Raw genomic sequence first — 27,905 nt, 5'->3', positions numbered from 1 at the left:
TAAGTTGTGCGAACATTTCAGTGGCGGGGCAAGTGAAGGTGAATGAAGTTATCCCTTTTGGTTCAAGAGCCTGATGTAACTGTCCTTGAATACGGTGGTGTAACCTCTGAGGTATCTGTCCCTTCTTCCTGATGGCAGCAATGAGAAGAGAGCATGGTCTGTGTAATGTATAGGTCTATTTCTTTCAGAGCAATGATCACCCCCCTTAGCACCACGTATTGATCAGTTGTCTGCATATGCGCATTGTTCTCTCTCTCTCTCATAATGGATGTGGTTTTCCTGGAACAACATTGCGTGTAGATGCTCCCCATGACTGTCTGGGCTGTATCCATGACTTTTTGAAGGATTTTTTGTTCAAGGGCGTTGGTGTTACCATACCAAGCTGAGATGCAGCCAGTCAATATACTGTGCATCACACATCTATAGAACTTCGTCAAAGTCTTAGATGCCATGTCAAATCTTCACAAACTCCTGAGGAAGTAGAGGCTCTGCCGTGCTATCTTCGTAATTGCACTTACATGCTGGTCCCAGGACAGGTCCTCTGAAATGATAGCACTGAGGAACATTAATGTTTTACTGCATGCTTGAGAGCTCAGTGGAGAGCACTGATGCTTTTTTGCTGGTGGAGAAGTTGGGGGGGGTGGTCTTTGGGGTTCTAACTTTTAACTGCCATTCATTCTTTGGGGCACGCCTCTGTTTTCGTGGATGTTTGTGAAGAACAAAAATTTCAGGATGTATATTGTATACATTTCTCTGATATTAAATGTACCTGTTGAGCTTAAAAGTTGCCGACCCTCTCTAACTCTGATCCTCCGATGAGGACTGGCTCATGGACCTCTGGTTTCCTCCACCTGAAGTCAATAATCAGATTCATGACATTGAGTAAGCGTAAAACAACACTCTCCACTATATGGAAGAGTGCAGATGGTGATATACCTCTGTGCCTTTATGCACTGGTTCATGAACTTCCAGTTGCATGTTTAAGTGCTGACAGCTGCAAGAGGTTCAATTAGAGCTTTACAGTAACACCAGATGTTTCTGAAACAGCATGAATTTGTGTGGGGAAGCTAATAATTCACTGTTTAAACAGCATTGTTAAATGTTGCAACCTTTATACAGAATATTTTTTAAAACAGTATCAAGGCATGTTTTCAAAACAGCAACAATTTAGCATCAAGAATTCAGGTCATACAATTTCTGAATCTTTATTGATGTAGATTTTACTCCGCAGTAAAAGGGCAGTGCAATGAAAAAGTGTTATCAAAAATAAAATCAATCAATTGCCAATATGTTAACTATATCTTCAGAACTGGCTTGAGCAATGCGTCACAAACACGAAGAGATCTGTAGATGCTGGAAATCCAAAGCAACACACACAAAATGCAGCAGATCAGGCAGCAGCTATGGAAAAGAGTAAACAGTCGATGGGTTGGGCTGAGTCCCTTCATCGGGACTGGAAAGAAAGAGGAGAAGTCAGAATAAGAAGATGGGGGGTGGGGGGAATAGAGGAAGAAGTACGAGGTGGCAATTGGTAGGTGAAATTTGGGAGGGGGAAGCAGGATGAAGTTGATAGGTGAAAGAGATAAAGGACTGAAGAAAGGGGAATCTAATAGGAGAGGATAGAAGACTATGGACGAAACAGAAGGAGGAGGGAGTTACCAGAGGTACCAGAGGGAGGTGAGGAGATAAGGTGAGAGGAAAACAGGAATAGGTAATGGTGAAGGAGGAGAATGGGGGGCAATTCCCAGAAGTTCAAGAAATTGATGTTCATGCCATCAGGTTGGGGGCTACCCAGATGGAATATAAGGTGTTGCTCCTCTAACATGAGTGTGGCCTCATCGCAGCGGTAGATGAGGCCATGGACTTACATGTCAGAATGGGCACTTTTTCTTTTCCTACCCAGCCATCCTCTGGATTGCACCAATATGTTTTGTTTCATGAATACTTTGGCAAAACTTTTGTAATTGACAATTTGTTTATAGTTATACTAACCTAGGAAGTGTTTGATGGTCCTGAACCTATACTTTCTAGAATTCAAAAGAATGAGGGAAAAAATTAAAATCTACCAAATATTGAAAGGGCTAGTCAGAGTGGACATAGAGAGGATATTTCCGATAGTGGGAGAGTGCTGGACCAAAAGGCACAGCCTTAGAATACAAGGACATCCCTTTAGAACAGAGATGAAGAGGAATTTCTTTACCCAGAGGCTGGTGAATCTGTGGAATTCATTGCCATAGATGACCGTGGAGCCCGGTCATTGGGTGTATTTTAAGTGGTAGTTGATACGCTTTTAATTAGAAAGAACGTCAAAAGTGACAGGAAGAAGGCAGTAGAATGGTGTTGAAAGGGATAATAAATCAGCCATGATCGAATGGGAGAGCAAACTCAATGGACTAAAGGGCCTAATTCTGCATCTACTGTATGTCTTAGCGTCTTATGGTCTTTATTATTGCCACATGTAGCACAATATAGTGAAAAACCTCATTTCATATGCCATCTGTACAAGTCATTCCAAACACAATTGCAAAGCCTTAATAGATTGTAGAACACGGTGTTACGGACAAATTTACAGGGAAGGTGCAGTGAAGTTAGACAAATAAGGGGAAAGGGCCACAGTGAGGTAGACTGAGAAATCAACATTTCATCTTGATTGTAGGTGGTCTGTTCAGGAGTCCTTTAACAGTGGGTAGAAGCTGTCCTTCAGTATCATGTTGCGTGTTTTCCGGGTTTTGGATCTTCTATCCAATGGAAATGGGTGGGGTGAGGGGATAGGAGAACTGAAAACGGGAGGCATCCTTGATTGTGTTAGCTTCTTTCCTGAGGCAACAGGAAGTATAAACATCAAAGCAGGAGACCCTGACCTCACCAGCATGCACAGGTGACGTGGTACCAGTACTGGCATGCTGGAATGGTGTGCTGCAGCGAAGCCTCCGGTACCTCACAAGGCTGAACACGCACAGCAGGAAGGATCTTACCAAAGCAATTTGATTGCATCATCAACTATTTAGAGATAAACTAATGGTTTGTTTCCTGTGGGCTGTTGCGACAATTCTACAAGGCTTTCACGCTTTCCAGAGCTAGCAATGTCACACCACAGATGCTGCTTCTAAGATACCCATCTAATCCATTGTATAGATTACACCCAGATGCAGAGTCTGAAAATGTGTTGTGGTATGCCTGCATCATCAACGTCCTTTTGTGTTTCTGTACTGCTGACCTATTGGAGGTTCTTGGCTATTTGAAGACAATTGTGGTGACAGGAAGAGAAGCAGTAAAGAGATTCAGGCTCCAAGCTTCAAGCTGACTTGAATAACATATGCAACAGTCTGGCGAGGTATCGGTACAATTGCATCAATGTCACAGGCATTTAGATTCAGGTAGTAGATCATCATCATGATTACGTGCCATGTCTAATGCTGTGGGAGATCTTGGTCTATGACCATGATTGTTCCTGCCAAATTTTTCTGCAGAAGTGGTTTGCCTTTACCTTCTAGGAAGTATCTTTGGGGTGCTGAGTAGGTGCTACACCTTGCCCAAGGGTGACCTGCAGGCTAGTGAAGGGAAAGAGTGCCTTACACCTCCTTTGGTAGTGACATACAGTATCTCTATCCCATCACCTACCAGGTAATTCACAGAACATAAATTATAGGTAAATTACATCAGGCTTTTATCCTCTGCAATCAGTACAAAAGCATGAAATGAGAAGGAAATAAGGCATGAGAAGAACAACTGGGCTTAGGATATCATAGAACATAGAACAATACCGGACAGTACAGGCCCTTTGGCCCACAATGCTGTGCTGACCCTTAAACCCTCCACCTTAAAATCTTCCATATACCTGTCTGGTAGTCACTTAAACTTCACTAGTGTATCTGCTTCTGTCACTGACTCAGGCAGTGCATTCCACGCACCAACCACTCTCTGAGTGAAAAACTTTCCTCTAATATCCCCCTTGAACTTTCCACTCCTCACCTTAAAGCCATGTCCTCTTGTATTGAGCAGTGCTGGCCTGGGGAAGAGGTGCTGGCTGTCCACTCTGTATATTCCTCTTAATATCTTGTACACCTCTATCATGTCTCCTCTCATCCTCCTTCTCTCCAGAGAGTAAAGTCCTAGCTCTCTTAATCTCTGATCATAATGCACATGCTCTAAACCAGGCATCATCCTGGTAAATCTCCTCTGTACCCTTTCCAATGCTTCCACATCCTTCCTATAGTGAGGAGACCAGAACTGGACACAGTACTCCAAGTGTGGCCTAACCAGAGTTTTATAGAGCTGCATCATTACCCCATGACTCTTAAACTCTATCCCTCGACTTATGAAAGCTAACACTCCATAAGCTTTCTTAACTACCCTGTCTACCTGTGAGGCAACTGTCAGGGAAAAGAAGATGGTGGTGCGACGCAGCGCGCAGCGGCCACTCCAGGATGAATATCTGTTATCTGTCAAGTAGGATGCCATGTACGATCCTGATTTGATGGAGACGGACATGAGAAGCACGGAGGAACATCGGGTGGAACTTCTGAAACGCTTGTTTCATTGCCACTGCTACTGCGCGATCGAAAAATCTCCGGAGAGTTAGGCTCTGAATCCTCAGCTTTGCCTGTTCCATGGCGGCCGGGGCTGGGGTTGAAGTGCTCGGCAGAGATGGTGCTCGGTGCTCGGTGTCGGAGGGCTGATCAAAGTTTTCGGACGGACTCAGAGTTGGCTGTGGTCGGGTGCTTCCAGGGGGCCGTATCAGCAAGGTTGCGGCACTGGAGGTTCACGGCAGGAAGCGTTTTTCTTCCTTCCACCGTCTGCGTGAGATGATGGGCTGTCGGGACCTTGAGACTTTTTTTTACCGTGCCATGGTCTGCTCTTTATCAGATTATGGTATTGCTTTGCACTGTTGGAAGTATACGTTATGTAGTTTTTGTCCGTTAGTCTTGGTCTGTCTTGTGTTTTTGTGATATCATACTGGAGGAACATTGTATCATTTCTTATGCATGCATTACTAAATGATAATAAATGAGGACTGAGTGTCCTCATAATCTAATCTAATCTAATCTAATCTGTAGACATGTACCCCCGGATCCCTCTGCTCCTCCACATTTCCAAGTATCCTGCCATTTACTTTGTTCTCTGCCTTGGAGTTTGTCCTTCTAAAGTGTACCACCTCACACTTCTCTGGGTTGAACTCCATCTGCCACTTCTCAGCCCACTTCTGCATCCTATCAATGTCTCTCTGCAATCTTCGACAATCCTCTACACTATCTACAACACCACCAACCTTTGTGTCGTCTGCAAACTTGGTAGCCCACCCTCCCCCCCCCCACCACATCCAGGTCGTTAATAAAAATCACGAAAAGTAGAGGTCCCAGAACCGATCCTTGTGGGACACCAGTAGTCACAACCCTCCAATCCAAATGTACTCCCTCCATCATGACCCTCTACTTTCTGCAGGCAAGCCAATTCTGAATCCACCTGGCCAAATTTTCCTGGATCCCATTCCTTCTGACTTTCTGAATAAGCCTACTGTGTGGAACCTTGTCAAATACCTTACTAACATCCATGTAGATCACATCCACTGCACTACCCTCATCTACATGCCTGGTCAACTCCTCAAAGAACTCTATCAGGCTTGTTAGACATGATCTGCCCTTCACAAAACCATGCTGACTGTCTCTGATCAGACCATGATTCTCAAAATGCCCATAGACTCTGTCTCTAAGAATCTTTTCCAATAGCTTCCCACCACAGACGTAAGGGTCACTGGTCTACAATTACCTAGACTATCCCTACTACCTTTTTTTGAACAAAGGGACAGTATTCGCCTCCCTCCAATCCTCCGGTACCATTCCCATGGACAACGAGGACATAAAGATCCTAGCCAGAGGCTCAGCAATCTCTTCCCTTGCCTCGTGGAGCAGCCTGGGGAATATTCAGTCAGGCTCCGGGGACTCATCCATCCTAATGTATTTTAACAACTCCAACACCTCATCTGCCTTAATATCAACATGCTCCAGAACATCAACCTCACTCATATTGTCCTCACCATCATCGTTCCCTCTCATTGGTGAATACTCAATATTCATTGAGGACGTTGCTCACTTCCACAGCCTCGAGGCACAGCTTCCCACTTTTATCTCTAATCGGTCCTATCTTCACTCCTGACAACCTTTTGTTCTTCAGATAATTGAAGAATGCCTTGGGGTTTTCCTTTACCCTAAACGCCAAGGCCTTCTAATGCCCCTTCTTGCTCACCTCAGCCCCTTCTTAAGCTCCTTTCTTGCTACCCTATATTCCTCAATAGACTCATCTGATCCTTGCTTCCTAAACTTCCCTGCAAAAACATCATCCCAATTCACACCTACAAGTTCTAGCCTCATAACCTCATAATTTGCCCTTCCCCAATTAAAAAATTTCCTGTCTTCTCTGATTCTATCCTTTTCCATGATAATGTTAAAGGCCAGGGAACGGTAGTCACTGTCTCCCAGATGCTCACCCACTGAAAGATCTGTGACCTGACCCAGTTCGTTACCTAATACTAGATCTAGTATGGCATTCCCCCTAGTCTCTCAACGTACTGTGACAGGAATCCATCCTGGACACTCTGCCCCATCTAAAGTGTTGGAACTAATCAGGTGCCAATTAATATTAGGGAAGTTAAAGTCACCCATGATAACAACCCTGTTATTTTTGCACCCTTCTAAAGTCTGCCCCCAATCTGCTCCTCAGTATCTTTGCTGCTACCAGGGGGGCCTATGGAATACCCCCATTAGAGTAACTGCTCCCTTCCTGTTCGTGACTTCTACCCATACTGACTCAAAAGAGAATCCTGCTACATCCCACCCTTTCTGTAGCTGTAATAGTATCCCTGACCAATAATGCCACGCCTCCTCCCCTTTCCCCCGCTTCTCTGTCCCTTTTAAAGCACTGAAATCCAGGAATATTGAGAATCCATTCCTGCCCTGGTGCCAGCCAAGTCTCTGTAATGGCCACTACATCATAATTCCATGTATGTATCCAAGCTCTCAGTTCATCACCTTTGTTCCTGATGCTTCTTGCATTGAAGTATATGCACTTTAGCCCTTCTACCTTACTACCCTTACGCCCTTTATTCTGTTTCTCTTTCCTCAAAGCCTCTTTATATGTTAGATCTGGCTTTACTCCATGCACTATACTTGCAGCTCTCGCATGACCTTTATCCTCCGCCACCTCACTATCTGCTCTAACACTGGTTCCCCTCCCCCTGCAAATCTAGTTAAAACCCCCCCTGGAGCAGCACTAGCAAACCTTCCTGCAAGGATGTTAGTCCCCCTCCAGTTCAGGTGCAATCCGTCCCATCGGAACAGGTCCCACCTTCTCTGGAACAAGGTCCAATTGTCCAGAAACATGAAGCCCTCCCTCCTGCACCATCTCCTTAGCCACGTATTTAGCTGCATTATCTTCCTATTTCTAGCCTCACTAGCACGTGACACAGGTAGCAATCCTGAGATGGCAACCCTGGAGGTCCTGTCCTTCAACTTTGCAATTAACTCCCTAAATTCTCTTTGCAGGACCTCCTCCTTCTTCCTATCCATGTCACTGGCCCCTAAATGGACCACGACATCTGGCTGCTCACCCTCCCTCTTGAGATTATTGAGGACTTGATCCGAGATATCGTGGACCCTGGCACCAGGGAGGCAACAGACCATCCAGGATTCTCGATCTCTTCCACAGAACCCCTTAGCCGTCCCCCTAACTATCGAATCCCCTATCACTATTGCTCTCCTCTTTTCCCTCCTGAGCTGAGGGTCCAGTCTTGGTGCTAGAGATGCAACCACTGTAACTTGTCCCTGGTAGGTCACCCCACCAACAGTAGCCAAAACGGTATATTATTGATGGGAATGGCCACAGGGGTGCTCTGCTCATTCTGTCCATTCCCCTTCCCTCTTCTGACAGTCACTCTGCTAACTGCCTCCTGACTCTTTGGGGTGACTATCTCCCTGAAACTCCTGTCTATTTCTGCCTCTGCCTCACGAATGATCTGAAGTTCATCCAGCTCCAGCTCCAGTTCCCTAACTCGGTTTGTCAGGAGCTGTAGATGGATGCACCTCTTACAGGTGTAGTCATCAGGGACAATTGTGCTGTCCCGGACTTCCCACATACTGCAAACGGAGCACTCAACTGCCCTAACCGCTGCCTCCATTACCTACTTCTAAGCTAATTAGATTAGTTAAAGGAGCTTACCCGGCCTTACCCCACTGGGAGCAAGCTCGTCCTCAGCCCCTGCTCGCCGAAGCCTCTCAAGCCAAAGCCTTCCTACTCCGTCTCCCACTACTCCGTCGCCCGTTCCGCTTTTTAAACTCTCCTGCTGATCTCAGAGGCCGACCTTCACGCGCTTGTGCAGTCGTGCCCCATTCAAACTGCCAAAGAAATTATCATTCTTTAATAGTTTCATCTCCATTCCAAGCTACAGCCTCTATAATGGCTTCCTCAGTCATGACTTGCACTATCTCCAAGAGATTAAGCAAATGGGCCCTCAGTCCATCAGCTCTGAATGTTCACTGCCCTGCAAGAGTTAAGGAAGTGTGTCATCAGCTCGGAAGACATACATGATTAGCTGTGAGACATGGGGGTGAGACTGCAGAAACACCAAGTACGTGGAGGTGCAGTGGAGCATGTCAGTTCAGGTACTCTTGACTGATGATGGGTGAATGGTGGAGATTGTGCTGCAGATGGGTTGATGTGGCATTTCGAAGTGACTTCATTCATCATCACCACAGATCTGAGGTCACTGAATTTCTCAGGCCCTACTCAACGTCCTGAATGTGTGACTTTTATCCTGCCTCCTTATCTATCCACTCCCACTGTCTGGCTTCAGTGAGCCTCCACACCCCCTGCTTAGTCACATCTTTCCAAATTTTCCCATTAGACCTCTGGGCAGCATCTGAATATCTTGATCCCACTCTCTTCCTCTTCGAGCAATCCTTCGCTGCTTCCTGGATCAGATTTAATTCTTGCTTGTGTGCTCCTCTCGGTCTGGACCTCCTTTAAGCAGTGCATATGTGACTGACTACATTGACCCCTTCTTATGCATCCAAAATGTAGGTCAGCAAAGGCTAAGCACAGAAATATCAAATTAACTGATAACATGGATAACACCAAATCAGTAGACAGCGAAGAAAGCTATCAATGATTACAACCCATGCCAACTTGCTAGTTAGGCCAGAAGTATGAAGGTCATACAGTTTAATACATGCATAAGGAGATGATGCAGGAGAGAGGGCTTCAGATTTTTTTGATTTTTGGTCTGTCTTTCCAGGGAAGGTGGTACCTGTACAGAAGGTACAGTTTACGCCTGAACTGGAAGGGGACTAATATCTCAGTGGGAAGGCTTGCTTGTGCTGCATGGGAGTGAGAGTGTGGGCAGTGGAGGTTTAAACCAGAGTTGCAGTGGTATGGGAACCAGAGTGTCAGACAGATAGAGGAATGGTTGTGAAGAAAGATTGGATTAGACAACGGCTTCGCGGGAGAAGTCAGAGGGTGGTTGTAGATGGTCGCTCCTCTGAGTGGAGGCCTGTGTCCCATGGTCTGCCATAGGGATCAGTGCTGGGTTCATTGGTATTTGCCATCTATATCAATGATCTGGTTGATAAATGTGGTGAACTGGATTTGCAGATGACACCAAGACTGAGAGGTGTAGTGGACAGCAAGGAAGACTATCAAAGCTTGCAGAAAGATTTGGACTAGCTGGAAAAATGGGCTGAGAAATGGCAGATGAAATTTAATGCAGGTAAGTGTGAGGTGTTGCACTTTGAGAGGACCAAAACAAGGGTAGATCTTACACAGAGAGTTGTAGGGCACTGAGGAGAACAAAGGGATCTGGAAACATAGACCCTTAAATCCTTGGAAGTGGCATCTCAGATAGCGTAATAAACAAAACGTTTGGAATATTGGCCTTCATAAATTACCATAATGTTTAAAGAAGATGGGGTGTAATGTTGAAGTTGTATAAGATGTTGGTGAGGCCTAATTTGGAGTACTGTGCGCAGCTGTGGTCACTTACCTACAGGAAAGATGTAAACAAGGCTGAAAGAGCACAGAGAAAATTTACAAGGATGTTGCTGGGATTTAAGGGCTTGAGTTGTAGGGAAAGATTGAATAGGTTCAGACTTGGAACATAGAAGATCAAGGGGTGATTAGATAGAGGTATACAGAATTATGAGGGGTATAGAAAGATTAAATTCAAGCAAACTTTTCCCACTGGGATTGGGTGAGACTACAACTCAAGGTCATGGGTTAAGGGTGAAAGGTGAAAAGTTTAAGGTGACATGAGGGGGAAACTTGGCACTCAGAGGATGATGCAAGTGTGGAATGAGCTGTGAGCACAAGTGATGGATGTAGGTTCGATTTCAACATTTAAGAGCAATTTAGATACGTGCATGGATGAGAGTGGTATTGAGGACAATGGTCTGGCGCAGGCCAATGGGACTATGCTGACTAATAGCTTGGCATGGATTAGATTGGCTGAAGGGTCTGTTTCTGTGCTGCAGTATTCGCTAACTCTATAATTCTATGACAGAGTGTGCCTCACCTTGTCATGCTGTCACTGTCCTCTAGTAGTAGTGCGATCACTTGAATCAAGAATGACTTTCTCCCTTGATGGAGGATGCCTGTCACTTTGTATATCGCGGGGAGGTTGATGCATGGGCAACCACCTCACAATCCTTAACAAATCGGGTTCAGGGTCTAGTGGCATGGAGTGCAAAATGAAGGGGGCCTTTCACTGCTGCAGCATTCTTCTGCTTTCACTGCCATCGTGGTATCTCCTGCGAGCTCCACCATAGAGGTCTAGGTTGGATCGCTCTTTCTCGGGAACCTCCTGCTAGGGGTGACCCTGCAAGGAACTAAGCACCGGGGTGACTAAACTCCAGGTGTCATCGATTTCAGGATCTCAGGAGCTCACAAGCCTTTGAATCACGGAATGACACTGTCCTCTATAAAAAGAACAATGGAAATTTCACTTCTGACAAACAATGTTGATGATTAACCCATTGCATTTATCTCTCTGTGATTGCTTGCAAGGATTGTTTTGCATAAAAATGCAAATTTTCAGTAATTTTCACACTGTGGACAAGATTATTTTAATGGCAAATTTTGCCTATGGTTGGGACTTGAATAGACACCATTATTTCTAATAGGAAAGAAATTGGAAGCTTGACATGTTTTGAAAGATTCAAGTCTGAAGGAGACACAAGAGAATGCAAATGCTGAAAGATGGAACAAAAAAAAACAGCTGCTAGAGGAACTCACACAAAATGCTGGAGGAACTCAGCAGGACAGACATTTTCTATTTTTATCATGAACAATATATTCCTTGCAGGGACAGGCATCAGGATCCTACCAGCATTCAATATGGACTTTTCCCCAATATCATCACAAGGCAAAGATACAGAGGACATTTCTCATAGTTTGGCAACTAGCTTCTTTATAAAATGGTGGTACAATGTGAGAGTACTGCCCCCACCCTGAGAGATTCTTAATTTGCCTTTTCTGCCCCTATGTTCCGATGCCTAAAGCTAGAAGAACTCAGCAGGTTCGATATCAGAGTAGGGAAATGGACAGCAAATTTTCAGGTTGAGATCCTTCATCTGGATTTATCCATTTCTCTCTGTAGATGCTGACTTTTTTGTTGGTCTGAAAATTCAGTAGGCTAAATAGGTGTTTCTGCCTGAGTTGCATTTCTAAACGGTGATAATCCTAGTATGTGAACGCCCCCTTCCTCCACCACAACCAGGATCATTACTGGCATGTCCATTGGATGTCAAGAGATTCAAGAAGATTGAATGAAAGCCTGGCTGCAGGTAAAAGCATTAAGGTAAGAAAAATAGTCACTTAACTTGGGGCTCCCGATCTGGGGTCCATGAACTCCTCGGTTGATGGTACGTGTCCATGGCATAAAAAAGGTTGGGAAACCCTTGGAAAAAGGAATGTTGCAGCAGTAAGGTGCCCACCAAAGATAAGGTAGATGCTACATTTAAAAAAATAAAGAAAAACAATCTCAAACTCTAAACTCATAATCACACTTTGAAAAATTAAGTCTATAAATACTTGAAGAGCCGAGCCCAACAATGCAAATATTAAATGGATATATTGTAGCGGTGTGCTACACGCAGCGCTAAAATTAGGACACGGAGTCGGTAACTGCAGTCGAAGGAAAAAACTTTATTCAAAATCCTCAGCCTCACTTTTAAGCCTCCCTCAACCTGCCCCCCGTGGCACAGAGGCTCCAAAGCTCTGTGCTCACAAACCCCCGTAGGCTATCTAATTGTGAGCCGTTCGGTTGTGCCAGGAAATGGGTCGCCACATAACCTCCCCCCAGAACCGGCGATACACCCCCCAATGTCCACAGTCTGGGCCAGAACCTGCTTGGGAGGTCGGCCTCTGCGCCGAGGTGCCGGAAACTCGGCCGGTTGCGCCAGGTCCACATGGGCCGGTTTGAGGCGGTCCACCGTGAAAACCTCCTCTTTCCCCCCAACGTCCAGCACGAACGTGGACCCATTGTTCCGGAGCACCATAAACGGCCCCTCGTATGGCCGCTGCAGCGGTGGCGGATGCCTGCCCCTTCGTACAAACACAAACTTAAAGTTCTGTAGGTCTTTGGGTACGCAGGTCGGGTGCCGCCCGTGCTGTGAAGTGGGTATGGGGGCCAGGTTACCGAGCTTCTCGCGTAGTCTGCCCAGGACTGCTGCGGGATCTTCCTCTTGCCCCCGTGGGGCTGGTAGGAACTCCCCGGGGACGACCAGGGGCGCGCCGTATACCAACTCGGCCGACGAGGCGTGCAGGTCGTCCTTGGGCGCTGTGCGGATGCCGAGTAGGACCCAGGGAAGCTCGTCCGCCCAGTTGGCTCCTCGCAGGCGGGCCATGAGGGCCGACTTCAGGTGACGGTGGAAACGCTCCACTAGCCCATTCGACTGTGGGTGGTAGGCAGTGGTGTGGTGCAGCTGAGTCCCCAAAAGTCTGGCCATAGCTGACCACAGGCTGGAGGTGAACTGGGCGCCTCTGTCGGAGGTAATGTGGGCCGGTACACCAAAGCGAGATATCCAGGTGGCGATCAGGGCTCGGGCGCAAGATTCGGAGGTGGTGTCGGTGAGCGGGACCGCCTCTGGCCATCTTGTGAACCGGTCCACGATAGTCAGGAGGTGCCGCGCTCCTCACAACACTGGCAGAGGGCCCACGATATCCACATGAATGTGGTCAAAACGCCGGTGGGTGGGGTGGAACTGCTGCGGTGGGGCTTTGGTGTGCTGCTGCACCTTGGCCGTCTGGCAGTGCATGCACGTTTTGGCCCATTCACTGACCTGTTTGCGGAGTCCGTGCCAAACGAACCTGCTGGAAACCATCCGGACAGTTGTCCGGATGGAGGGATGCGCCAAGTTATGAATGCAGTCGAAAACACGGCGCCGCCAGGCTGTCGGGACGATGGGACGGGGCTGGCCGGTGGCGACGTCACAGAGTAGGGTCCTCTCACCCGGGCCCACGGGGAGGTCCTGGAGCTGCAAACCGGAGACTGCGGTTCTGTAACTCGGGATCTCCTCATCCGCCTGCTGTGCCTCTGCCAGTGCCTCAAAGTCTACCCCTTGGGAAAGGGCATGAACGGTACAGCGAGAGAGCGCATCCGCCACGACATTGTCCTTACCCGAGACGTGCCGGACATCCGTCGTGTATTCAGAGATGTAGGACAGGTGACGTTGCTGGCGGGACGATCAGGGGTTGGACGCTTTCGTAAACGCAAAGGTAAGCGGTTTGTGGTCTGTGAACATGGTGAAGGGCCGACCTTCTAGGAAGTACCTGAAATGCCGGATTGCCAGGTAGAGCGCCAACAGTTCCCGGTCGAAAGCACTGTACTTGAGCTCCGGTGGCCACAGGTGTTTGCTGAAAAACGCCAGGGGTTGCCAGCGACCTGCGATGAGTTGCTCCAGCACCCCACCGACTGCCGTGTTAGATGCGTCCACTGTGAGGGCGGTAGGGGCGTCCATTCTGGGATGTACTAGCATCGCGGTGTTCGCCAAAGCTTCCTTCGTTTGAACGAAAGCGGCGGCGGACTCCTCGTCCCAGGTAATGTCCTTGCTCGGACCCGACATCAGGGCGAACAGGGGGCGCATGATCCGGGCAGCTGAAGGGAGGAAGCGGTGGTAGAAATTGACCATACCTACGAATTCCTGAAGGCCTTTGATCGTGGTGGGTTGGGGAAAGTGGCAGACCGCATCTACCTTAGCGGGCAGAGGGGTTGCCCCGTCTTTAGTAATCCTGTGGCCCAGGAAGTCAATGGTATCGAGTCCGAACTGGCATTTGAAGGGGTTGATTGTAAGACCGTACTCACTCAGTCGGGCGCAGAGTTGACGGAGGTGGGACAGAGGCTCCTGACGACTGCCGCTGGCTATGAGGATGTCATCCAAATAGATGAACGCGAAGTCCAGGTCCCGTCCCACCGCGTCCATTAACCGCTGGAACGCCTGTGCGGCATTCTTCAGGCCGAATGGCATGCGGAGGAACTCGAAAAGGCCAAACGGGGTGATGAGAGCCGTTTTGGGGACGTCGTCAGGATGCATCGGGATTTGATGGTACCCTCGAATGAGGTCTACCTTGGAGAAGATCCGTGCACTGTGCAGGTTTGCTGCAAAGTCCTGAATGTGCGGCACAGGGTAGCGGTCCGGTGTGGTAGCCTCATTCAGCCTGCGGTAGTCGCCGCACAGTCTCCAGCCTCCCGTCGCTTTAGGCACCATGTGCAGGGGGGAGGCCCATGGGCTGTCGGACCGCCGGATGATCCCCAATTCCTCCATCCTCTGGAACTCCTCCTTCGCCAGTCGGAGCTTGTCCGGGGGAAGCCGCCGAGCGCGGGCATGGAGGGGTGGTCCCTGGGTCGGGATGTGGTGCTGTACGCCGTGCCTGGGCATGGCCGCTGTGAACTGCGGTGCCAGAACCCATGGGAAATCCGCCAGGACCCTGTTGAAGTCGTTGTCGGACAGCGTGATGGAGCCGAGGTGAGGGGCTGGCAACTGGGCTGCACCCAGGGAGAACGTCTGAAAGGTCTCGGCGTGTACCAGTCTCTTCCTGGGCAGGTCGACCAGTAGGCTGTGAGCTCGCAAAAAATCCGCACCCAGAAGCGGTTGGGCTACGGTGGCCAGTGTGAAGTCCCACGTGAACTGGCTGGAGCCGAACTGTAGCTGCACCTGACGGGTGCCATAGGTCCTTACTGTGCTGCCATTCACGGCCCTCAGGGGGGGACCAGGTGCCCTGCTGCGGGTGTCGTAACTCGTCGGAGGTAAAACGCTGATCTCAGCCCCAGTATCGACCAAAAACTGGCGTCCTGACCTTCTATCCCACACATACAGGAGGCTATCCCGATGGCCAGCCGCCGTAGCCATCAGCGACGGCTGGCCCTGGCGTTTCCCAGGAACTTGCAGGGCGGGCGACAACGGCGGGCTTCTGCGCCCCACCGCTGGTGGTAGAAGCACCAGTGTTCATTGGGCCGGGGGTTGGCGGGCTCTGCGGCCGGGCCTGGACTGGTTTGCTGCCAGAAGCGTGGCTGGGAGATCTGTCCGATGGACGCCCAGCTCAACTTTTTGGCATTCCACAGCAAGTCCGCCTGGGCTGCCACCTTCCGGGGGTCACTGAAATCCGCGTCGGGCAGCAGCAGGCGTATGTCCTCGGGCAGCTGCTCCAGGAATGCCTGCTCAAACATGAGGCAGGGTGTGTGTCCGTCAGCGAGAGACAACATCTCATTCATTAAAGCCGATGGAGGTCTGTCGCCCAAGCCATCCAGGTGCAGTAAACGGGCAGCCCGCTCGCGCCGTGAGAGTCCGAAAGTCCTGAGGAGCAGGGCTTTGAATTCCGTGTACTTGCCGTCTACCGGGGGCGACTGTACGAACTCCGCGACCTGGGCCGCTGTGTCCTGGTTGAGGGAGCTCACCACGTATTAGTAGCGGTTGTCTTCTGAGGTGATCCGGCAAACGTGGAATTGGGCTTCGGCTTGCTGGAACATAGGTTCGGTCGCTGTGTCCAGAAACCCGGTAGTTTCAACGAAACCGCATGAACATTTCTGGTCATTTCTGGTCCAAAAATCGTTTGGACCGTCGGGGTCACCAATTGTAGCAGTGTGCTACACGCAGCGCTAAAATTACCACACGGAGTCGGTAACTGCAGTTGAAGGAAAAAACTTTATTCGAAATCCTCAGCCCCACTTTTAAGCCTCCCTCAACCTGCCCCCCGTGGCGCAGAGGCTCCAAAGCTCTGTGCTTGCAAACCCCCGTAGGCTATCTAATTGTGAGCCAGTTCGGATGTGCCAGGAAATGGGTTGCCACAATATAAATATGGAAGGAAGAGCAATTACAGCCTGCTATTAGAAATCATGTTTAACATTGTAAAATAACCCAAAGCCTTTCACAACAAACATAATCTGACACCAGACTACAAAGGAGGGAAGGTGGCCAAAACCTCGATTAGAAGTATATTGTAAAAGCAATCCAGAAAAAGAGAGGGAAGTAAGAAGGCAGGGGATTTTTCGGGAGGGAATTTCCAAAATCTTGATGAAAAGTATATTTTCAAACAAATAAACAAGTTCAAAAGACAAAGGGTTTTCGTGAGGATCTCTGGCTATAAAAACAAAACTTTGGTCAGCAGTGGTGGAACAGTTAAACCGAGAATGCTCAAGAGACTATCATCGAGGAGAGCAAAAACCTTGAAGGGTTGAGTGCACAGTGGAGATTATGTTGAATGAGGACAAGAAGAGAAGAGAATTTTAAAATAAAGACATTGCTTAACAGAATGGAGAATAAAGGCGAGATAAGCTAATTAAGCCTTCAAGAGCCAGCACAAAACATTAAACAAAAATTGCAATGCTACCAGAAAAAAAAAGGAATGTGTGCATGAGTCATTGAAGCCATTTTGAAGAATGGTATCCTAGAATGTGGATTAGGAGACTGGTTTTGAGAAGGGTCTTAAAAGAAAAGAGGTTTGCGGAGACATGGAAAGCATAAGGAAAGAATTCCAGAGCATTGGACATAGAGGGGATAATTATCAAGGAAGTAAAGGTGGGAAGGGGAACATTGCGCAAGTGTAGTGTACTGTTATTTATGCACATTATGCAACAGACTTTTGAAATTAGGGAAGCTGCAGATTATTGTATTTGGCATGGTTTTAAAGAAAGCTGAATTGAACATGTAGTTCTCCAAGTGAAACTCTTAGGACAAGAGAACAAAAACAGGATGCTAGGAGAATGCAATGAGTCAAGTATCAGCTGGAGAGTCAAACGGTGTTAGACAAGTCGCAGCATCAGGATTGAGAGAGAACAGGAAAAATTGCCGGCAAATATGGTTATGTAGGAGATAGGATAGAAGCTGCTCGATGATAGGTGGAGCCAGGTGGTTGATGAATGACAAGAAAATAGAACCAAATATGGGGAGGGGATGGCACACATGATCAAAGGATAAGGAAAACTAGGTAGACAGGTGAGGGTATGTGGAGAGGGGTACATGAGGTGTGAGTTACCTGAAATAGAAAAAATTCAATATTCCATGATAAGACCTGTGTCCACAAGCACATTTGCACATTTGTGCACCATCCAGTTTCTAGCTCCAATTTCAGAGCTCCAAACTCAATGTCCCAGACAGTATTTCAGGAATATTCAATCCATTACCTTTTCTCTCCTGAGGTGTGAGGACTTGCTCTGTAAGTCTGAATCAATCCTTCCACTGTGCTGGAATTCTATGGAGGCCAAAAAGAAGAATACTAAATTTCAGAGGTGCTTATGATTTGTGTATAAAAACTATTACTGATATCTGTCTCTTCGGGACTATATGAAGTTACAGATCAAAGCATCAAGGTGATGATGCATTGGACCTAGTTTCCTGAATTCAATTCAGATACTTTGGTCTGAACTAAGTTCATGAATTACATTCCTTGCTTGATTGTAATCCAATAACTGGCCACTTGTTCCACTAGAACAGGGGTTCCAACCAGGGGTCCATGGACCCCCTTGCTTAATGGTATTGGTCCATGACAGGCTGGGAACCCCTGCACTAGAAGGTTTCATGTAAAATGGAGTTATGCTCAAAAGAATCAGAAACAGGTTTTTATTACCAGCATATGTCATAAAATTTGTTGTTATGCAGCAGCAGTACTTTGCAATGCATATATACAAGGGGTGATTCATAAGTTCGTATCCTAAGCTAGAAGGGGTCAATTTTAGAAAACCTAGCGCAGTTATTTTTCAACATAGTCCCCTCCTACACTTACACACTTCGTCCAGCAGTCGTGGAGCATACGGATCCCTTCTTTGTAGAAGTTGGCATCTTGGACCTCCGGAAGTGGTCTGCAGCAGGGGTGATTGATAAGTTTGTGGCCTAAGGTAGAATGAGATGTTACAAATTTCAAACTTTCTGCATACTCACTCAGAGTCGAACTGCACGTGCATGTAATGAGAGCTGTATAACTCATCTCCTTCTACCTTAGGCCACAAACTTATCAATCACCCCTACTGTGGACCAATTTTACAAAGAAGGGATCCGTACTGAACTTAAGGGATCTTAACTGATCTTAAGGGAACTTAAGGGATCCGTACTGATCTGTTGTGAACTTAAAAAAGGATAACTTTGAAGGTATGAGACGTGAATTAGTTAAGATAGACTGGCAAATGATACTTAAAGGGTTGACGGTGGATATGCAATGGCAAGCATTTAAAGATCGCATGGATGAACTACAACAATTGTTCATCCCAGTTTGGCAAAAGAATAAACCAGGGAAGGTCGTGCACCCGTGGCTGACCAGGGAAATTAGGGATGTTATCAAGTCCAAAGAAGAAACATATAAATTAGCAAAAAAAAGCGGCACACCTGAGGACTGGGAGAAATTCGGAGACCAGCAGAGGAGGACAAAGGGCTTAATTAGGAAAGGGAAAAAATATTATGAGAGAAAGCTGGCAGGGAACATAAAAGCTTTTAGAGATACATGAAAAGAAAAAGATTGGTCAAGACAAGTGTAGGTCCTTTACAGTCAGAAACAGGTGAATTGATCATAGGGAACAAAGACATAGCAGACCAATTGAATAACTACTTTGATTCTGTCTTCACTAAGGAGGACATAAATAATCTTCGGGAAATAGTAAGGGACCGAGGGTCCAGTGAAATGGAGGAACTGAGGGAATGTTAGTAGGGAAGTGGTGTTAGGTAAATTGAAGGGATTAAAGGCAGAAAAATACCCAGGGCCAGATGGTCTGCATTCCAGAGTGCTTAAGGAAGTAGCCCAAGAAATAGTGGATGGTTTAGGGATAATTTTTTTAAACTCCTTAGGTTCTGGATTAGTTCCTGAGGATTGGAGGGTGGCTAATGTAACCCCACTTTTTAAAAAAGGAGGGAGAGAGAAACCGGGGAATTATAGACCGGTTAGTCTGACATCGGTGGTGGGGAAAATGCTAGAGTCGGTTATCAAAGATGTGATAACAGCACATTTGGAAAGAGGTGAAATCATCAGACAAAGTCAGCATGGATTTGTGAAAGGAAAATCATGTCTGACGAATCTTATGGAATTTTTTGAAGATGTAACTAGTAGAGTGGATAGGGGAGAGCCAGTGGATGTGGTATATTTAGATTTTCAAAAGGCTTTTGACAAGGTCCCACACAGGAGATTAGTGTGCAAACTTAAAGCACATGGTATTGGGAGTATGGTATTGATGTGGACAGAGAATTGGTTGGCAGACAGGAAGCAAAGAGTGGGAGTAAACGGGACCTTTTCAGAATGGCGGGCAGTGACTAGTGGGGTACCGCAAGGCTCAGTGCTGGGACCCCAGTTATTTACAATATATATTAATGATTTAGATGAGGGAATTAAATGCAGCAACTCCAAGTTTGCGGATGACACGAAGCTGGGCGGCAGTGTTAGCTGTGAGGAGGATGCTAAGAGGATGCAGGGTGACTTGGATAGGTTAGGTGAGTGGGCAAATTCATGGCAGATGCAATTTAATGTTGATAAAGGTGAGGTTATCCACTTTGGTTGCAAGAACAGGAAAACAGATTATTATCTGAACGGTGGCCGATTAGGAAAAGGGGAGATGCAACGAGACCTGGGTGTCATTGTACACCGGTCATTGAAGGTGGGCATGCAGGTACAGCAGGCGGTGAAAAGGGCAAATGGTATGTTGGCATTCATAGCAAAAGTATTTGAGTACAGGAGCAGGGAGGTTCTACTGCAGTTGTACAAGGCCTTGGTGAGACTGCACCTAGAATATTGTGTGCAGTTTTGGTCCCCTAATCTGAGGAAAGACATTCTTGTCAGAGGGAATACCAAGAAGGTTCACCAGATTGATTCCTGGGATGGCAGGACTTTCATATGAAGAAAGACTGGATCGACTAGGCTTATACTCACTGGAATTTAGAAGATTGAGGGGGGATCTTATTGAAACGTATAAAATTCTAAAGGGATTGGACAGGCTAGATGCAGAAAGGTTGTTTCCGATGTTGGGAAAGTCCAGAACAAGGGGTCACAGTTTAAGGATAAAGGGGAAGCCTTTTAGGACCAAGATGAGGAAAAACCTCCACACAGAGAGTGGTGAATCTGTGGAATTCTCTGCCACAGGAAACAGTTGGGGCCGGTTCATTGGCTATATTTAAGAGGAAGTTAGATATGGCCCTTGTGGCTAAAGGGATCAGAGGGTATGGAGAGAAAGCAGGTACAGGGTTCTGAGTTGGATGATCAGCCATGATCATACTGAATGGTGGTGCAGGCTTGAAGGGCCAAATGGCCTACTCCTGCACCTATTTTCTATGTTTCTATGTATGTTCCACGACCACTGGACTAAGTATGTAAATGTAGGAGGGGACTATGTTGAAAAAATCTTTCTAATATTGACGCCTTCTACCTAGGCCACGAACTTATCAATAACCCCTCGTAAAGTTAAATTAAATTAATAGCACAAAAAGAGGGAAAAAAGTAGTGAAGTGGTGTGCACAGGTCCTCTGTCCACTCAGAAATCTGATGACAGAGGGGAAGAAGCTATCCCTGCAGAGGAGCAGAAGAGTAAACCTCTGCCCTGGTCACCCAATGCAGCCTTACACGCAAAAGTCTGACATTTTCCTATTTTCCTACCCACAAAATATCTAAGATGCAGACTCCGTGTAAGCAAATTCACCAGAATAAAAACTAACAAAGCCTTTCCTGTACGCAGGAGAATATTTAAAGCAAGGAATCCTTCTTGTCCAACAGCTCGATCAGGAAAGCTGCCCAAAGGATTAGATCATTAAATCAAAATGCAAAGTAACACGCAAAGCACGGGATGGTAAACAGACAACCTGCTTACAAGCAGATCACTATTAACACACTCCAGTATTTTCAGACAACAGGCAACACGGCTTTGAGGTCTGCAAAAAAGGCAATACTGCATAACACAGGCAAGTCAAATACAGGCCACTCCGAAAACCTTTGAGTTGTAAACTCAGTCAGCTCCATCATAGGCAATAGCCTCCCCAGCATCCCAGACATTTTCAAGGAGCAAGGCCTCAAAAAGTCAGCATCCATTATTAAGGACCCCATCACCCAGGGCGTGCCCTCTTCTCATTGCTACCATCAGGGAAGAGGTACAGGAGCTTGAAGGCACACCCTCAACAATTCAGGAACAACTTTTTCCCCTCTGCCATCCGATTCCTAAATGGACATTGAATCCATGATCACGACTGCAAAACGTCTTGCACTACTTATTTTAATTAATTTATATATATATATATACACACACTTCTTACCATAATTTGCTATTTTTATTGTTATGTATTACAATGTACTGCTGCCACATAGCAACAAATTTCATGACAAATGCTGCTGATATTAAAACTGATTCTAATTCTGATTCTGAGATACAGATGAGCCCAAACTGGGCTCTCTGTGGAAAATAAGCCAGCTTCTTCACAGCCAACCATCTAAGTCTCAAAAAGTAAAAAGTAAAAGATCACAGGAGATGACACCTGATTATTGCAACATGTGCAGATTTCAATTCTTTTTGTGCTTGTGAATGCAGCCACATGGGGTTAGGGTTAAGTAGCCTTGAAGCTTTGATTAGTAGACATGAAGCAGAGAAAAAAATTCATTTCCACTAGTCCTTCTATTGCCTAATCCCTAGTGTAGCATTGCTCTTGGCACACTGTCAAGAACTCCACTGATTTTTAAAGTGTTTTTAGGTCATTTGAACGTCAGCCTTTTCGAATCGTGCTCCAGAGCAATAAATATACTTGTACTTTTCTGCTGTGTAAATCATGCTTAGCCATTAGCAATGTTAGAAGAAAAGCAAGAATAAGATGTATCTATGCCACTAACTGCAGAAGGGCATTTGTGTCTGCTTGATTCTGAAAACACATGGCAGGGAATCCTGATAACCATGTAATCTATCTTTTATTTATGCAATGAGAATGTCCACAACAGCTTGAGAGTGGCACAAAAGTGAAATGATTTATCTGAGTCCAGGACCTGTGAAGCATCAAACTGACTACATGGCCTGATTAGTAACCACTTTGCAAATTTATTGTGTAAAAAGAAATGATTTCTTTTTTTTTGTAAATGCAATTAACTTGGACAGAAAGAAGTTGGCCCAATACGAATCAGGGATATAGCCAATATTTCTGCAATTGTACCACGAGCTTTCCTTGCTATCATAAAATTCCATCTTTAACATGCCCGGGAGCATAAGTGAGAGATTCCTTTTATGTTATTTATCCTCCTATAGCATCAGCCCTGCAGTCTGCCATCCGCCAACACATTCACTAGAACAAATGCCAATTTTCCATTTATTTCCTCTTCATTGTACTCCCACACACCACTACTGCTTAGTGAATTCAGTCACGACGTGCTGAAACCACATAGAAAATGTACAGTAATTATAATGCCTTGGCTTGAGCCTAGTTTTATCAACAGCACGATTGCTGTAACTTGTCAATTAAGAAGAAGTTTGTCGTGCTAAACTTGGCAACACAGTGAAACGTCACTAAAATTAAAATTCCTTGAGAACGAAAAGCGGAAAGATATAAGAAAATAAGCGTCCAAATAAGAAACCTTCATCGCTATTTTGTATAGAAAAACACACCGGACAATCAAAAATTGCTTGTTTTAATTTGGCAAGGCATTTTGCTGTTACCAAGTAAATATTACATAAGTGGGAGGTGAATATCACCAGCAAGCATTGCCTAAAATAGAAAAAAGGCCGCAGTGAATGACTTCCAGCAGAAATGGACTCAAGTATGAATGTGTAAAGCACAGATGTCATAATAAACAGAAGAACACTTAAATGGGATTTAGAATATAAAGTGGCATAATCACTGGGATAATGTACCTTGTTTATCCACAGAAATCAGTGGAACTTGTATATATTAGACACAAATGAGTAACACTATTTGAACTCTCTCCACCAGCTTCAGTTGCAAACGGAACTGAATTTTTTCAATTGCCCAACTAATCCCCATTTAGTCAAGGGATTAATCTGAGTCATCTGTTTCAAAGCAAGTGCGCATTAGCAACAATTAAAAACAGGAAGGAGCCTTTCCTATTGCTCCTGGTACACAACAACACTCAGTTGTTAAGGAGGGAAGAAGGTGAAGTTAGACACTAGAATTACTCATGAAGACAAGATACTACCAGATGCTGGAATCCAGAATGAAGAACAGAACATTGGATCAAAGGGAATAGTATGTCAATGTCTCGGAATGCGACTCTGCATGTGGACTGAGAGGGAACCTGGGCCCAACGTATCGATGCAGATACAAATAAGGCACGACAACGTCTATATTTCATTCAGAGTTTGAGGAGATTTGGTATGTCACCAAAGACATTCACAGATTTCTACAGATGTACCATGGGGAGCATTCTAACTAGCTGTGTCACCGTCTGGTATGGTGGGGGCTTCTGCACAGGTACGGAATAAGCCGCTGTGTGTTGTAAACTTAGTCAGCTCCATCATGGGCTCTAGTCTCAGTAGTATCCAGGACATCTTCAAGAAGCGATGCCTCAAAGAGGCGGCATCCATCATGCTCTGTTCTCATTGCTACCATCAGGGAGGAGGAACAGGAGCCTGAAGGCACACACTCAACAATTCAGGAACGGCTTCTTCCCCCTGCCATCCGATTTCTGAATGGACATTGAACCCATGAACACTTCATCACTACTTTCTTATTTCTCTATATTTTTTCTCATTGCATTGCACTGCAGCCACAAACATAACAAATTCCACACCACACGCTGGTGTTATTAAACCTGATTTTCATTGGGATACAACATGGGGTAGGCCCTTCGGCCTTTCAAGCCATACCACCTGGCAATCTCCCAGTTTAATTCTAGCCTAACCACAGGACAATTTGCAATTACCAATTAACCTAACAACTGGTACGTCTTAGGACTGCAGGGGAAATCCGGAGCACCTGGAGGAGCTCATGTGGTCACAGGGAGAACGTACAAACACCTTACAGGCAGTGGTGAGAATTGAACCCGGGTTGCCTGTGTTGTGCTAACTGCACAGTACAGTACAGGCCAATGTTGTGCCAACCTTTTAGCCTGCTTTAAGATCAGTCTAATCCTTCCCTCTGTTTTTCCATTATCCATATTCCTTCATAAGTGTTTCTAAATGCCTTTAAATAAAACAGTTGTTTAGTAAAAGATGCTTATGCAGTGGGGAGGGGTGGGGGAGAGAGGAACCAACAATGAAGAAAACTAGGTGCAGTTATAAGTGTGTGTAGGAAAGGTGTGGGTTATCTGAAATCTCATATTCCATTAATGAGTAGCTTGGGTAGAATTACTAATCCTTTATTCTGCTTCCTTATTCTTCCTAACAAATTATATAAACTTACACTTTTACAGTGTGTCTTGCAAGTTGACTAACCAGGCTGTCATCCTGGGTACTTATTGTTCTCACTACAATTAGGTGTCCTTTCAAGGTTCTGGGAATCTCTTTACTAATCAATAAGTTATTAATATTATCATAAGATAGGTTAGAAGCCAATGGCATGAACAGTGAAAAATATCCGATTTTCCAATCCAATCCAAAATAAATATCACCCAATTTTAGGTAACCCATTCCCCAAGTGCTCCCCTCCCATGCACACACACTCACCTGTCTCACTTCTTTTCTTCTCCCTTTGTTCACCTCTCCCATTCCTCTTCCCTCCCCGATTCCATCTGCCCAATATCCAGCTATTCCCATCCAGCTCCAATTACCGCATCCCACCCTTTTAAGTTCTGCTATATACTGACAAGAATTTTTGTTCCCTCCTAGTCCGGATGCAGGGTTTCAACCCAAAACATCAACTGTGCAGGCCAAAGTCATTGGAGATATTTAAAGTGGAGGTTGATAGGTTGTTAAAGGTTACGGGAAGAAGGCAGTAGAATAGGGCAGAGAGGGATAATAAGTTCAAAGTTCAAATTAAATTTTATTATCAAAGTACATATATGTCACTACATAGAACCATGAGGTTCATTTTCTTGTGGACATACTCAATAAGTCCAATACTCAATAAATCAGTCACGGTAGAATGATGGAACAGACTGAATGAACTGATTGACCTAACTCCTCTCCTACGTCTTATAGTTTTATGGTCTTCCAAATCTCAGTACTGAATAACCAGTAAACATTTTAAACCTATTGTCACACATTAACAAATTGTGCATTAATAAATAGAAACACAGATTGTTGGAATGGTGGCTAACAGTAACGAGAACACTGATTAAGCAGGAATTAAGCTCAGAGACCTCGGCCTTGACCCTGCCTTGTGCAGCTGGATCCTGGACTTCTTGTCAGATCAGCAGCAGGTTGTAAGAGTGAGCTCCCTCACCTCCAAACCTTTGACTCTCAATACAGAAGCCCCTCAGGGCTGCAAACTGAGTCCCTTCCTTTACTCCCTGTATACCCATGACTGTATTGCCACCCACAGCTCCAATTTGCTAATTAAATTTGCCAACAACAAATTGATTGGCCTTATCTCAAACAATAACGAGGTGGCCTACAGGGAAGAAGTCATCTCTCTGATACAGTGGTGTCAAGAAAACAACCACTCCCTTAATGTTGCATAAACAAAGGAGCTGGCTGGGGATTACAGGAGGAATGGAGATGGGCTAACCCTTACTGACGTCAGTGGATCTGGGGTTGAGAGGGTAAAGAGCTTCAAGTTCCTCGGTATCCATATCACCAAGGACCTCACTTGAGCTGTACACACCAGCTGTGTGGTGAAAAAGGCACAACAGCGCCTCTTTCACTTCAGATGGTTGAGCAAGTTTGGTAAGGGCCCCCATATCCCAAGAACTTTCTACAGGGGCACAATTGAGAGCATCCTGACTGGCTGCATCACTGCCTGGTATGGGAACTGTACCTCTCTTAATCACAGGACTCTGCAGAGTGGTTTGGACAGCCTAGCACATCTGTAGTTGTGAATATTTCATGATTCAGGACATTTACAAGGACAGGTGTGTAAAAAGGCTCCATAGGATCACTGGGGACTCAAATCATCCCAACCACAGTCTATTCCAGCTGCTACTATCCAGGAAGTGGTACCGCAGCATAGAAGCCAAGACCAACAGGCTCTAGGACAGCTTCTTCCACCAGGCCATCAGACGGATGAACTCACACTGATTTGAGTGTATTCTATATTACACTGACTGTTCTATTTATTGTAAATTATTATAAATTACTATGAGTGCACATGGCACATTTAGATGGAGACGTAATGTAAAGATTTTTACTCCTCATGTAAGAAATAAAGTCAATTCAAGTCAATACACCTTGGTTAATCAATTCAAAGTTCAAAGTAAGTTTATTATCAAAGCAGGTCTGTGTTACCTTATACTACTCCAAGATGCATTTCCTTGCTGCCAGTTACGGTGAAAAAAGTAATACAATAAAATTTATGAAAAACTCTACATAAACTGGCAAACACCAATGTACAATATGGAAAAATAAGACAACTTGTGCCTATTCCTAGGTGTTAATATTTTCGAGGACCTGGTCTGGGCTCAGCACACAAGTGCAATTACAAAGAAAGCACAACAGCACCTCGACTTCTTTGGAGGTTTGCAGAGATACAGCATGACATCTAAAATTTCGATGAACTCCTCTAGATGTGTAGTGGAGAGTATATTAACTGGCTGCATCACAGCCTGGTATGGAAACACCAATGCCCCTGAATGGAAAATCCCACAAAAAGTAGTGGATAAGGCCCAGTCCATCACGGATAAAGTACTCCCAACCACTGAGCATATCTATATGAAACACTGTTGCAGGAAAATAGCAGCTATCATCAGAGGTGCCTACCAGTCAAGACATGCTCTCTTCTCACTGCTACCATCAGGAAGAAAGTACAAGAGCTTCAGGACTCATCAGATTCGGGAACAGTTACTAACCCTCAAACATCAGGCTCTTGAACCAAAGGGGATAATTTCACTCAAGTTCACTTGCCCTGTCATTGAAATATTTCCACAACCAATGGACTCACTTTCAAGGACACTTCATCTCATGTTTTCAATATTTATTGTTTATTTATTTATTATTATTATTTCTTCTTTTTGTTTTTGCACAATTTGTTGTCTTCTGCACACTGGTTGAATGCCCTATTTGGGTGGTTTTCCATTGATTCTGCTATGATTATTATTCTGTAGATTTATTGATTATGCTCACAAGAAAATGAACCTCAGGGTTGTAGATGGTGACATATGTAATCTTTGACAATACATTTACTTTGAACTTTGAAATAAAAGTAGTACTGAGTACAGAAGTTATAAAGAATCATTGAAAGTCAATCTGTAGGTTATTGAATCAGTTCAGAGTAGTGGTGACTGAAGTTGTCCACACCAGTTCAGGAACCAGATGGTTGTCGAGTAATAATTTCCTGTGCCTGGTGCTGTGGGACCTAAGGCTTCTGTACGTC

The 27,905-nt window shown here is 45.5% G+C and overlaps 1 long non-coding RNA gene across 3 annotated transcripts in view; it reads right to left on the bottom strand.

Annotated features, from left to right (window-relative positions):
• Positions 1-27,905, bottom strand: part of LOC132377738 (uncharacterized) — a 134,193-nt gene that overhangs the window by 22,732 nt on the left and 83,556 nt on the right. For all 3 annotated transcript variants that reach the window (XR_009506750.1, XR_009506752.1, XR_009506751.1), the window contains exons 4-6: positions 17,663-17,730; positions 8,222-11,995; positions 770-851 (exon numbers count right to left, since the gene is read on the bottom strand). This is a non-coding gene — a long non-coding RNA (uncharacterized LOC132377738). The remainder of the gene's footprint in view (positions 1-769; positions 852-8,221; positions 11,996-17,662; positions 17,731-27,905) is intronic.

The sequence above is a fragment of the Hypanus sabinus genome, chromosome 19, assembly GCF_030144855.1.
Source record: "Hypanus sabinus isolate sHypSab1 chromosome 19, sHypSab1.hap1, whole genome shotgun sequence".
NCBI lineage: Eukaryota > Metazoa > Chordata > Chondrichthyes > Myliobatiformes > Dasyatidae > Hypanus > Hypanus sabinus.
Note: the sequence above shows the minus strand (reverse complement) of the source record. Positions and strands in the feature narration are given on the sequence as shown.